We start from the raw sequence: 13529 nt of genomic DNA, 5'->3' as shown, positions 1-13529 counted from the left end.
CGTGACTATGTCCCTAAACCCACCACCCACACCCCGGAGACTATGTTGCTAAATCCAACACCCAACCCCCTGGAGACTATGACCCTAAACCCACCACCCAAACCCCGAGACTATGTCCCTAAACCCACCACCCACCCCTCGTGAGACAATGTCCCTAAACACACCACCCGCCCCCCCTCCGAGACTATGTCCCTAAACCCACCACCCACCACCCCCGAGACTACGTCACTAAACCAAACACCCACACCCCCCGGAGACTATGTCCCTAAACCCACCAGCCACTCCACCGAGACGATGTGCCTAAACCCACCACCCACCCCCCCGAGAATATGTCCATAAACTCTCCACCCACACACCCAAGACTATGTCCCTAAGCCCACCACCCACTCCCCCCCTGACTATGTCCCTAAACCCACCACCCACACCCCGGAGACTATGTCCCTAAAGCTATCACCCACCCCCCCGAGACTATGTCCCTAAACCCACCAACCATGCCCCCCGAGACTATGACCCTAAACCCACCACCCACCCCCCCGAGACTATGTCCCTAAACCCACAACCCACCCCCCCGACACTATGTCCCAAAACCCACTACCCACCCCCCCGAGCCTCTGTACCTAAACCCACCACCCACCCCCCCGAGACTATGTTCCTAAACCCACAACCCACCCCCAGTGAGACTATGTCCATAAATACACCACCCACTCCCCTCCGAGACTATGTCCCTAAACCCACCACCCAACCCCCGAGACTATGTCCCTAAACCCACCACCCACCCCACCCGAGACTATGTCCGTAAACCCACCAACCACACCCCCGAGACTATGTCCCTAAACCCACCACCCACGCCCCCCGAGACTATGTCCCTAAACCCACCACCCACATCCCCCGAGACTATGTCCCTAAACCCAATACCCACTCCCACGTAGACTATGTCCCTAAACCCACAACCCACACCCCCGAGACTATGTCCCTAAAACCAGGACCCAACCCCCCGAGACTCTGTCTCAAACCCAGCACCCACCACACCCGAGACTATGTCCCTAAACTCACCACACACCCCCCGAGACTATGTCGCTAAACCCAACACCCACTCCCCCCAAGACTTTTTCCCTAAACCAAGCACCCCCACCCCAAGACTATGTCCCTAAACCCACCACCCAACTCCACGGAGACTATGTCCCTAAACCCACCACCCACCCCCCCGAGACTATGTCCCTAAACCCACCACCCACCACGCCTGAGACTATGTCCCTAAACCCACCACCCACCACCCCCGAGACTATGTCCCTAAACACACATCACACGCCCCCACCCCCCCGGGACTGTGTCCCTAAACTCAGCACACAAGCCCCCACCCCCCCCTCAACTGTGTCCCTAAGCCCATCACGCACGCCCCCACCCCCCCAAGACTGTGTCCCTAAAGCCACCACCCACGCCCCCCACCCCCCCGAGACTTTGTCCCTAAACCCACCACCCACGCCCCCACCCACCCGAGACTGTGTCCCGAATCCCACGACCCACGCCCCCACCCTCCTGAGACTGTCACAAAACCCACACCCCCACCCCCCGAGACTGTGTCCCTAAACCCACCACCCACGCCCACAGCTTCTCGAGTCTGTGTCCCTAAACCCACCAACCACGCCCCCCGAGACTATGTCCCTAAACCCACCAGCCAAACCCCCGAGACTATGTCCCTAAACTCACAACCCACACACCCGAGGCTATGTCCCTAAGCCCACCACCCACTCCCCCCCGTGACTGTGTCCCAAAACCCACCACCCACACACCGGAGACTATGTCCCTAAACCCAACACCCACTACCCCCGAGACTATGTCCCTAAACCCACCACACACCCCGCCCGAGACTATGACTCTAAACCAACCACCCACTCCCCCGAGACTATGTCCCTAAACCCACAAGCCACACCCCGGGATTACGTCCCAAAACCCACCACCCACCCCCCCGAGACTATGTCCCTAAACCCACCACCCACCCCCCCCCGAGACTATGTCCCTAAACCCAACACACACCCCCCCCGAGACTATGTCCCTAAATTCACCACCCACACACCCGAGACTATGTCCCTAAGCCCATCACCCACACCCCGGAGACTATGTCCCTAAACCCAACACCCACTCCCCCGAGACTATGTCCCTAAACCCACCACCCACCCCCCCCACGAGACAACGTCGCTAAATCAAACACCCACACACCCCGGAGACTACGTCCCTAAACCCACCACCCACTCCACTGAGAAAATGTCCCTAAACCCACCATCCACCCCACCCAAGACTACGTCCCTTAACCCACCACCCACACCCCCGAGACTATGTCCCTAAACCCACCACCCACCCCCCCCGAGACTATGTCCCGAAACCCAACACCCACCCCCACAGAGACTATGTCCCTAAACCCACCACCCACATCCCCGAGACTATGTCCCTAAACCCACCACCCACACCCCCGAGACTATGTCCCAAACCCACCACCCACCACACCCGAGACTATGTCCCTAAACCCAACACCCACCCCCCCGAGACTTTGTCCCTAAACCCACCACCCCCACCCCGAGACTATGTCCCTAAACCCACCACCCACCATCCCTGAGACTATGTCTCAAACCCACCACCCAGCCCACTGAGACTATGTCCCTAAACCCAACACCCACCACCCCCGAGACTATGTCCCTAAACCCACCACACACCCACCCGACACTGTGTAACTAAACACACCTCACACGCCCCCACCTCCCGAGACTGTGTCCCTAAACCCACCACACAAGCCCCCACCCCCCCGCGACTGTGTCCCTAAGCCCAACACCCATGACCCCACCCCCCGAGACTGTGTCCTTAAACCCACCACCCACGCCCCCACCCCCGCGAGACTGTGTCCCTAAACACACCACCCACGCCCACAATCCCTCCGAGACTGTCTCCCTAAACCCACCACCCACGCCCCGACACCCCCGACACTGTGTCCCTAAACACACCACCCACGCCCCCAATCCCCCCGAGACTGTGTCCCTAAACCCACCACCCACGGTCCCACCACCACCAGATTGTGTCACTAAACCCACCACCCAGGCACCCACCCACCCGAGACTGTGTCCCGAGTCCCGCGACACACGCACCCACCCTCCCGAGACTGTGTCACAAAACCCACAACCCACACCCCCACCCCCCGAGTCTGTGTCCCTAAACCCACCAACCACGCCCCCCGAGACTATGTCCCTAAACCCACCACCCAAACCCCCGAGAATATGTCCCTAAGCTCACAACACACACACCTGAGACTATGTCCCTGAGCCCACCACCCACTCCCCCCGTGATTATGTCCCTAAACCCACCACCCACACCCCGGAGACTATGACTCTAAACCCACCACCCAACCCCCCGAGACTATGTCCCTAAACCCACCACCCAAACCCCCGAGAATATGTCCCTAAGCTCACAACACACACACCCGAGACTATGTCCCTGAGCCCACCACCCACTCCCCCCGTGATTATGTCCCTAAACCCACCACCCACACCCCGGAGACTATGACTCTAAACCCACCACCCAACCCCCTGAGACTATGTCCCTAAACCCACCGCCCACCCCCCCGAGACTTTGTTCCTAGATCCAACACCCACCCCCCGTGAGACCATGTCCCGAAATCCACCACACACCCCCCCCCCGAGACTACATCGCTAAACCAAACACCCCCACCCACCCGGGACTGTGTCCCTAAACCCACCACCCACGCCCCCACTCCCCCGAGACTGTGTCCCTAAACCCACCACCCACGCCCCCCCCCTGCCGAGACTGTGTCCCTAATCCCACAACCCACGCCCCCACCCTGCCGAGACTGTGTCCCTAATCCCACAACCCACGCCCCCACCCTGCCGAGACTGTGTCTCAAAACCCACCACCCACGCCCCCACCCCCGAGACTGTGTCCCTAAACCCACCACCCACGCCCCCACCTCCTCGAGTCTGTGTCCCTAAACCCACCAACCATGCCCCCCGAGACTATGTCACTAAACCCACCACCTACCCCCCCGAGACTATGTCCCTAAAGCCACCACCCACCCCCCCGAGACTATATCCCTAAACCCACCACCCACTCCCCGAGACTATGTCCCTAAAGCCACCACCCACCCCCCCGAGACTATATCCCTAAACCCACCACCCACTCCCCGAGACTATGTCCCTAAAGCCACCACCCACCCCCCCGAGACTATGTCACTAAACCAACCACCCACCCCACCCCGAGACTATGTCCCTAAATTTACCACCCACACACGCGAGACTATGTCCCTAAGCCCACCATCCACTCCCCCCGTGACTATGTCCCTAAACCCACCACCCACAGCCCGGAGACTATGTCGCTAAATTCAACACCCACCCCCCTCGAGACTATGTCCCTAAACCCACCACCACGCCCCTGAGACTATGTCCCTCAACCCACAACCCACCCCCCCGACATTATGTCCCAAAACCCACCACCCACCCCCGCGAGCCTATGTCCCTAAACACACCACCCTCCCCGCCGAGACTATGTCCCTAAACCCAACACCCAAACCCGTGAGACTATGACCCTAAACACACCACCCACCCCCCTCCGAGACTATGTCCCTAAACCCACCACCCACCCCCACGGAGACTATGTCCCTAAACCGACCACCCAACCACCCGACACTATGTCCCTGAACCCACAACCCAACCCCCTGAGACTATGTCCCAAACCCACCACCCAGCCTACCGAGACTATGTCCCTAAACCCACCACCCACCACCCCCGAGACTATGTCCGTAAACCAACCACCCCCCACCGAGACTATTTCCCTAAACCCACCACCCACCCCCCCGAGACTGTATCCCTAAACCCACCTCCCACGCTCCCAACCCCCGAGACTGTGTCACTAAACCATTGACCTATGCCCCCAACCCCCCTAGACTGTGTCCCTAAACCCACCACCCACGCCCTCAGCCCTCCGAGACTGTGTCCCTAAACTCAACAACCACGCCCCCACCCTCCCCAAGACTGTGTCCCTAAACCCACCACCCACGCCCCCACCCCCCCGAGACTGTGTCCCTAAACCCACCACCCACGCCCACACTCCCCCTGAGACTATGTCGCTAAACTCACCACACCACCCACACCACCGAGACTATGTCCCTAAACCCACCACCCATGCCCCCACCCCCCCGAGACTGTGTCCCTCAACCCACCACCCACGACACCAATCCCCCCGAGACTGTGTCCCTAAACCCACCACTCACGCCCCCACCCGCCCGAGATTGTGTCCCTAAACCCACCACCCAGGCCCCCACCTCCCCGAGACTGTGTCCCTAATCCCACGACCCACATCCCCACCCTCCCGAGACTGTGTCACAAAACCAACCACCCACGCCCCCACCCCCCGATACTGTGTTCCTAAACCCACCACCCACGCCCCCAGCTCCTCGAGTCTGTGTCCCTAAACCCACCAACCACGCCCCCGAGACTATGTCCCAAAACCCACCACCCACCCCCCCGAGACTATGTCCCTAAACCAACCACCCACCCCCCCCGAGACTATGTCCCTAAACCCAACACACACCCCCCCCGAGACTATGTCCCTAAACTCACCACCCACCCCCCCCGAGACAACGTCGCTAAATCAAACACCCACACACCCGAGACTATGTCCCTTAGCCCACCAGCCACTAGCCCCATGACTATGTCCCTAAACCCATCACCCACACCCCGGAGACTATGTCCCTAAACCCGACTCCCAACCCCCCGAGACTATGGCCCTAAACCCACCACCCACCCCCCCGAGTCAACGTCGCTAAATCAAACACCCACACACCCCGGAGACTACGTCCCTAAACCCACCACCCACTCCACCGAGACAATGTCCCTAAACCCATCACCCACCCCACCCGAGACTATGTCCCTTAAACCACCACCCACACCCCCGCGACTATGTCCCTAAACCCACCACCACCCCCCCGAGACTATGTCCCTAAACCCACCACCCACACCCCGAGAATATGTCCCTAAACCCACCACCCACCCCCCCGAGACTATTTCCCAAACCCACCACCCACCACACCCGAGACTATGTCCCTAAACCCAACACCCAGCCCCCCGAGACTTTGTCCCTAAACCCACCACCCCCACCCCGAGACTATGTCCCTAAACCCACCAAAAACCACCTCTGAGACTATGTCCCAAACCCACCACCCAGCCCACCGACACTATGTCCCTCAATCCACCACCCACCACCCCCGAGACTATGTCCCTAAACTCACCACACACCCACCCGACACTGTGTAACTAAACACACCTCACACGCCCCCAACCCCCGAGACTGTGTCCCTAAACCCACCACCCACGCCCCCACCCCCGCGAGACTGTGTCCCTAAACACACCACCCACGCCCACAATCCCCCCGAGACTGTCTCCCTAAACCCACCACCCACGCCCCAACACCCCCGAGACTGTATCCCTAAACACACCACCCACGCCCCCAATCCCCCCGAGACTGTGTCCCTAAACCCACCACCCACGCCCCCACCTTCTCGAGTCTGTGTCCCTAAGCCCACCAACCACGCCCCCGAGACTATGTCCCTAAACCCACCACCCAAACCCACGAGACTATGTCCCTAAACTCACAACCCACACACCCGAGACTATGTCCCTAAGCCCACCACCCACCCCCCCCGTGACTATGTCCCTAAACCCACCACCCACACCCCGGAGACTATGTCCCTAAACCCAACACCCACCCCCCCCCGACTATGTCCCTAAACCCACCACACACCCCGCACGAGACTATGACTCTAAACCCACCACCCACCCCCCTGAGACTATGTCCCTAAACCCACCACCCACCCCCCCGAGCCTATGTCCCTAAACCCACCGCCCACCCCCCCGAGACTTTGTCCCTAGATCCAACACCCACCCCCCGTGAGACCATGTCCCTTAACACACCACCCACCCCCCCGAGACTATGTCCCGAAATCCACCACCCACCCCCCCTGAGACTACATCGCTAAACCAAATACCCCCACCCACCCGGGACTGAGTCCCTAAACCCACCACCCACGCCCCCACCCCCCCCCGAGACTGTGTCCCTAAACCCACCACCCACCCCCACGGAGATTATGTCCCTAAACCCACCACCCACCCCCACGGAGACTATGTCCCTAAACCAACCACCCCCTCCCGAGAATATGTCCCTAAACCCACCACCCACCCCCCCGAGACTGTGTCCCTAAACCCACCTCCCACGCTCCCAACCTCCGAGACTGTGTCACTAAACCATTGACCTATGCCCCCAACCCCCCTAGACTGTGTCCCTAAACCCACCACCCATGCCCTCACCCTTCCGAGACTGTGTCCCTAAACTCAACAACCACGCCCCCACCCTCCCCAAGACTGTGTCCCTAAACCCACCACCCACGCCCCCACCCCCCCGAGACTGTGTCCCTAAACCCACCACCCACACCCCGGAGACTATGTCGCTAAATCCAACACCCAACCCCCTCGAGACTATGACCCTAAACCCACCACCCAAACTCCGAGACTACGTCCCTAAACCCACCACCCACCCCTCGTGAGACTATGTCCCTAAACACACCACCCGCCCCCCTCCGAGACTATGTCCCTAAACCCACCACCCACCACCCCCGAGACTACGTCACTAAACCAACACTCACACCCCCCGGAGACTATGTCCCTAAACCCACCAGCCACTCCACCGAGACAATGTGCCTAAACCCACCACCCACCCCCCCGAGAATATGTCCCTAAACCCACCACCCACGACCCCAATCCCCCCGAGACTGTGTCCCTAAACCCACCACTCACGCCCCCACCCGCCCGAGATTGTGTCCCTAAACCCACCACCCAGGCCCCCACCCCCCCGAGACTGTGTCCCTAATCCCACGACCCACACCCCCACCCTCCCGAGACTGTGTCACAAAACCCACCACCCACGCCCCCACCCCCCGATACTGTGTTCCTAAACCCACCACCCACGCCCCCAGCTCCTCGAGTCTGTGTCCCTAAACCCACCAACCACGCCCCCGAGACTATGTCCCAAAACCCACCACCCACCCCCCCGAGACTATGTCCCTAAACCCACCACCCACCCCCCACGAGACTATGTCCCTAAACCCAACACACACCCCCCCCGAGACTATGTCCCTAAACTCACCACCCACACACCCGAGACTATGTCCCTTAGCCCACCAGCCACTACCCCCGTGACTATGTCCCTAAACCCATCACCCACACCCCGGAGACTATGTCCCTAAACCCACCAAAAACCACCCCTGAGACTATGTCCCAAACCCACCAACCAGCCCACCGACACTATGTCCCTAAACCCACCACCCACCACCCCCGAGACTATGTCCCTAAACTAACCACACACCCACCCGACACTGTGTAACTAAACACACCTCACACGCCCCCAGCCCCCGAGACTGTGTCCCTAAACCCACCACACAAGCCCCCACCCCCCCGCGACTGTGTCCCTAAGCCCAACACCCATGACCCCACCCCCCCGAGACTGTGTCCTTAAACCCACCACCCACGCCCCCACCCCCACGAGACTGTGTCCCTAAACACACCACCCACGCCCACAATCCCCCCGAGACTGTCTCCCTAAACCCACCACCCACGCCCCAACACCCCCGAGACTGTGTCCCTAAACACACCACCCACGCCCCCAATCCCCCCGAGACTGTGTCCCTAAACCCACCACCCAAGCTCCCACCACCACCAGATTGTGTCACTAAACCCACCACCCAGGCCCCCACCCACCCAAGACTGTGTCACAGAACCCACCACCCACGCCCCCACCTTCTCGAGTCTGTGTCCCTAAGCCCACTAACCACGCCCCCCGAGACTATGTCCCTAAACCCACCACCCAAACCCCCGAGACTATGTCCCTAAAGTCAAAACCCACACACCCGAGACTATGTCCCTAAGCCCACCACCCACCCCCCCCCGTGACTATGTCCCCAAACCCACCACCCACACCCCGAGACTATGTCCCTAAACCCAACACCCACCGCCCCCAGACTATGTCCCTAAATCCACCACACACCCCGCACGAGACTATGACTCTAAACCCACCACCCACCCCCCCGAGACTTTGTCCCTAGATCCAACACCCACACCCCGTGAGACCATGTCCCTTAACACACCACCCACCCCCCCGAGACTATGTCCCGAAATCCACCACCCACCCCCCCGAGACTAAATCGCTCAACCAAACACCCCCACCCACCCGGGACTGAGTCCCTAAACCCACCACCCACGCCCCCACCCCCCCCCCCCGCGACTGTGTCCCTAAACCCACCACCCACCCCCACGGAGACTATGTCCCTAAACCCACCACCCACCCCCACGGAGACTATGTCCCAAAACCGACCACCCAACCCCCCAACACTATGTCCTTGAACCCACAACCCACCCCCCGAGAATATGTCCCAAACACACCACCCAGCCTACCAAGACTATGTCCCTAAACCCACCACTCACCACCCCCGAGACTATGTCCCTAAACCAACCACCCCCCCGAGACTATGTCCCTAAACCCAACACCCACCCCCCCGAGACTGTGTCCCTAATCACACCTCCCACGCTCCCAACCCCCGAGACTGTGTCACTAAACCATTGACCTATGCCCCCAACCCCCTAGACTGTGTCCCTAAACCCACCACCCACGCCCCCACCCCCCCGAGACTGTGTCCCTAAACCCACCACCCACGCCCACACTCCCCCTGAGACTATGTCGCTAAACTGACCAGACTACCCACACCCCCGAGACTATGTCCCTGAACCCACCAATCCCCCAACCCCACCCAAACCCCCGAGTCTATGTCCCTAAACCCACCACCCATGCCCCCACCCCCCCGAGACTGTTTCCCTAAACCCACCACCCACGACACCACCCCCCCGAGACTGTGTCCCTAAACACACCACCCACGCCCCCACACCCCAAGATTGTGTCCCTAAACCCACCACCCACGCCCTCAATCCCCCCGAGACTGTGTCCCTAAACCCACCACCCATGCCCCCACCACCCTGAGACTGTGTCCCTTAACTCACCACCCCACGCCCCCACCCTCCCTAGACTGTGTCCCTAATCCCACGACCCACGCCCCCACCCTCCCGAGACTGTGTCACAAAACCCACCACCCACGCCCCCACCCTCCCGAGACTGTGTCCCTAAACCCACCACCCACACTCCGGAGACTATGTCGCTAAATCCAACACCCAACCCCCTCGAGACTATGACCCTAAACCCACCACCCAAACCCAGAGACTATGTCCCTAAACCCACCACCCACCCCTCGTGAGACTATGTCCCTAAACACACCACCCGCCCCCCCCCTCCGAGACTATGTCCCTAAACCCACCACCCACCGCCTACGAGACTACGTCACTAAACCAAACACCCACACCCCCCGGAGACTATGTCCCTAAACCCACCAGCCACTCCACCGAGACAATGTGCCTAAACCCACCAACCACCAACCCGAGAATATGTCCCTAAACTCACCACCCACACACCCAAGACTATGTCCCTAAAGCTATCACCCACCCCCCCGAAACTATGTCCCTAAAGCCACCAACCACGCCCCCCGAGACTATGACTCTAAACCCACCACCCACCCCCCCGAGACTATGTCCCTAAACCCACAACCCACCTCCCCGACACTATGTCCCAAAACCCACTACCCACCCCGCCGAGCCTCTGTACCTAAACCCACCACCCACCCCCCCGAGACTATGTCCCTAAACCCACAACCCACCCCCAGTGAGACTATGTCGATAAACACACCACCCACCCCCCTCCGAGACTATGTCCCTAAACCCACCACCCAACCCCCGAGACTATGTCCCTAAACCCACCACCCACGCCCCCCGAGACTATGTCCCTAAACCCACCACCCACATCCCCCGAGACTATGTCCCTAAACACAATACCCACTCCCACGTAGACTATGTCCCTAAACCCACAACCCACACCCCCGAGACTATGTCCCTAAAACCAGGACCCAACCCCCCCGAGACTATGTCTCAAACCCAGCACCCACCACACCCGAGACTATGTCCCTAAACTCACCACACACCCCCCGAGACTATGTCGCTAAACCCAACACCCACCCCCCCCGAGACTTTGTCCCTAAACCAAGCACCCCCAGCCCAAGACTATGTCCCTAAACCCACCACCCAACTCCACGGAGACTATGTCCCTAAACCCACCACCCACCCCCCCGAGACTATGTCCCTAAACCCACCACCCACCACCCCCGAGACTATGTCCCTAAACCCACCACCCACCACCCCCGAGACTATGTCCCTAAACACACCTCACACGCCCCCACCCCCCCGGGACTGTGTCCATAAACCCAGCACACAAGCCCCCACCCCCCGCAACTGTGTCCCTAAGCCCATCACCCACGCCCCCACCCCCCCGAGACTGTGTCCCTAAAGCCACCACCCACGCCCCCACCCCCTCGAGACTGTGTCCCTAAACCCACCACCCACGCCCCCACCCACCCGAGACTGTGTCCCGAATCCCACGACCCACGCCCCCACCCACCCGAGATTGTGTCCCGAATCCCACGACCCACGCCCCCACCCTCCCGAGACTGTGTCACAAAACCCACACCCCCACCCCCCGAGACTGTGTCCCTAAACCCACCACCCACGCCCCCAGCTTCTCGAGTCTGTGTCCCTAAACCCACCAACCACGCCCCCCGAGACTATGTGCCTAAACCCACCAGCCAAACCCCCGAGACTATGTCCCTAAACTCACAACCCACACATCCGAGACTATGTCCCTAAGCCCACCACCCACTCCCCCCGTGACTGTGTCCCTAAACCCACCACCCACACACCGGAGACTATGTCCCTAAATCCAACACCCACCACCCCCGAGACTATGTCCCTAAACCCAACACACACCCCCCCCGAGACTATGTCCCTAAACTCACCACCCACACACCCGAGACTATGTCCCTAAACCCATCACCCACACCCTGGAGACTATGTCCCTAAACCCATCACCCACACCCCGGAGACTATGTCCCTAAACCCAACACCCAACCACCCGAGACTATGTCCCTAAACCCACCACCCACCCCCCCCGAGACAACATCGCTAAATCAAACACCCACACACCCCGGAGACTACGTCCCTAAACCCACCACCCACTCCACCGAGAAAATGTCAATAAACCCACCATCCACCCCACCCAAGACTACGTCCCTTAACCCACCACCCACACCCCCGAGCCTATGTCCCTAAACCCACCACCCACCCCCCCCCGAGACTATGTCCCTAAACCCACCACCCCCACTCTGAGACTATGTCCCGAAACCCACCACCCACCCCCACGGAGACTATGTCCCTAAACCCACCACCCACATCCCCGAGACTATGTCCCTAAACCCACCACCCACCCCCCCGAGACTATGTCCCAAACCCACCACCCACCACACCCGAGACTATGTCCCTAAACCCAACACCCACCCCCCCGAGACTTTGTCCCTAAACCCACCACCCCCACCCCGAGACTATGTCCCTAAACCCACCACCCACCACCCCTGAGACTATGTCCCTAAACCCACCACCCAGCCCACCGAGACTATGTCCCTAAACCCACCACCCACCTCCCCCGAGACTATGTCCCTACCCCACCACACACCCACCCGACACTATGTAACTAAACACACCTCACACGCCCCCACCCCCCGAGACTGTGTCCCTAAACCCACCACACAAGCCCCCACCCCCCCGCGACTGTGTCCTTAAGCCCAACACCCATGAAACCACCCCCCCGAGACTGTGTCCTTAAACCCACCACCCACGCCCCCACCCCCGCGAGACTGTGTCCCTAAACACACCACCCACGCCCACAATCCCCCCGAGACTGTCTCCCTAAACCCACCACCCACGCCCCAACACCCCCGAGACTGTGTCCCTAAACACACCACCCACGCCCCCAAACCCCCGAGACTGTGTCCCTAAACCCACCACCCAAGCTCCCACCACCACCAGATTGTGTCACTAAACCCACCACCCAGGCCCCCACCCACCCGAGACTGTGTCCCAAGTCCCACGACACACGCACCCACCCTCCCGAGACTGTGTCACAAAACCCACAACCCACGCTCCCACCCCCCGAGACTGTGTCCCTAAACCCACCACCCACGCCCCCACCTTCTCGAGTCTGTGTCCCTAAACCCACCAACCACGCCCCCCGAGACTTTGTCCCTAAACCCACCACCCAAACCCCCGAGAATATGTCCCTAAGCTCACAACCCACACACCCGAGACTATGTCCCTAAGCCCACCACCCACACCCCCCATGACTATGTCCCTAAACCCACCACCCACACCCCGGAGACTATGTCCCTAAACCCAACACCCACCACCCCCGAGACTATGTCCCTAAACCCACCACACACCCCGCCCGAAACTATGACTCTAAACCCACCACCCAGCCTACCGAGACTATGTCCCTAA

Source organism: Carcharodon carcharias (genome assembly GCF_017639515.1).
Source record: "Carcharodon carcharias isolate sCarCar2 chromosome 27 unlocalized genomic scaffold, sCarCar2.pri SUPER_27_unloc_7, whole genome shotgun sequence".
Lineage (NCBI taxonomy): Eukaryota > Metazoa > Chordata > Chondrichthyes > Lamniformes > Lamnidae > Carcharodon > Carcharodon carcharias.
This window is presented reverse-complemented; position numbering follows the sequence as displayed.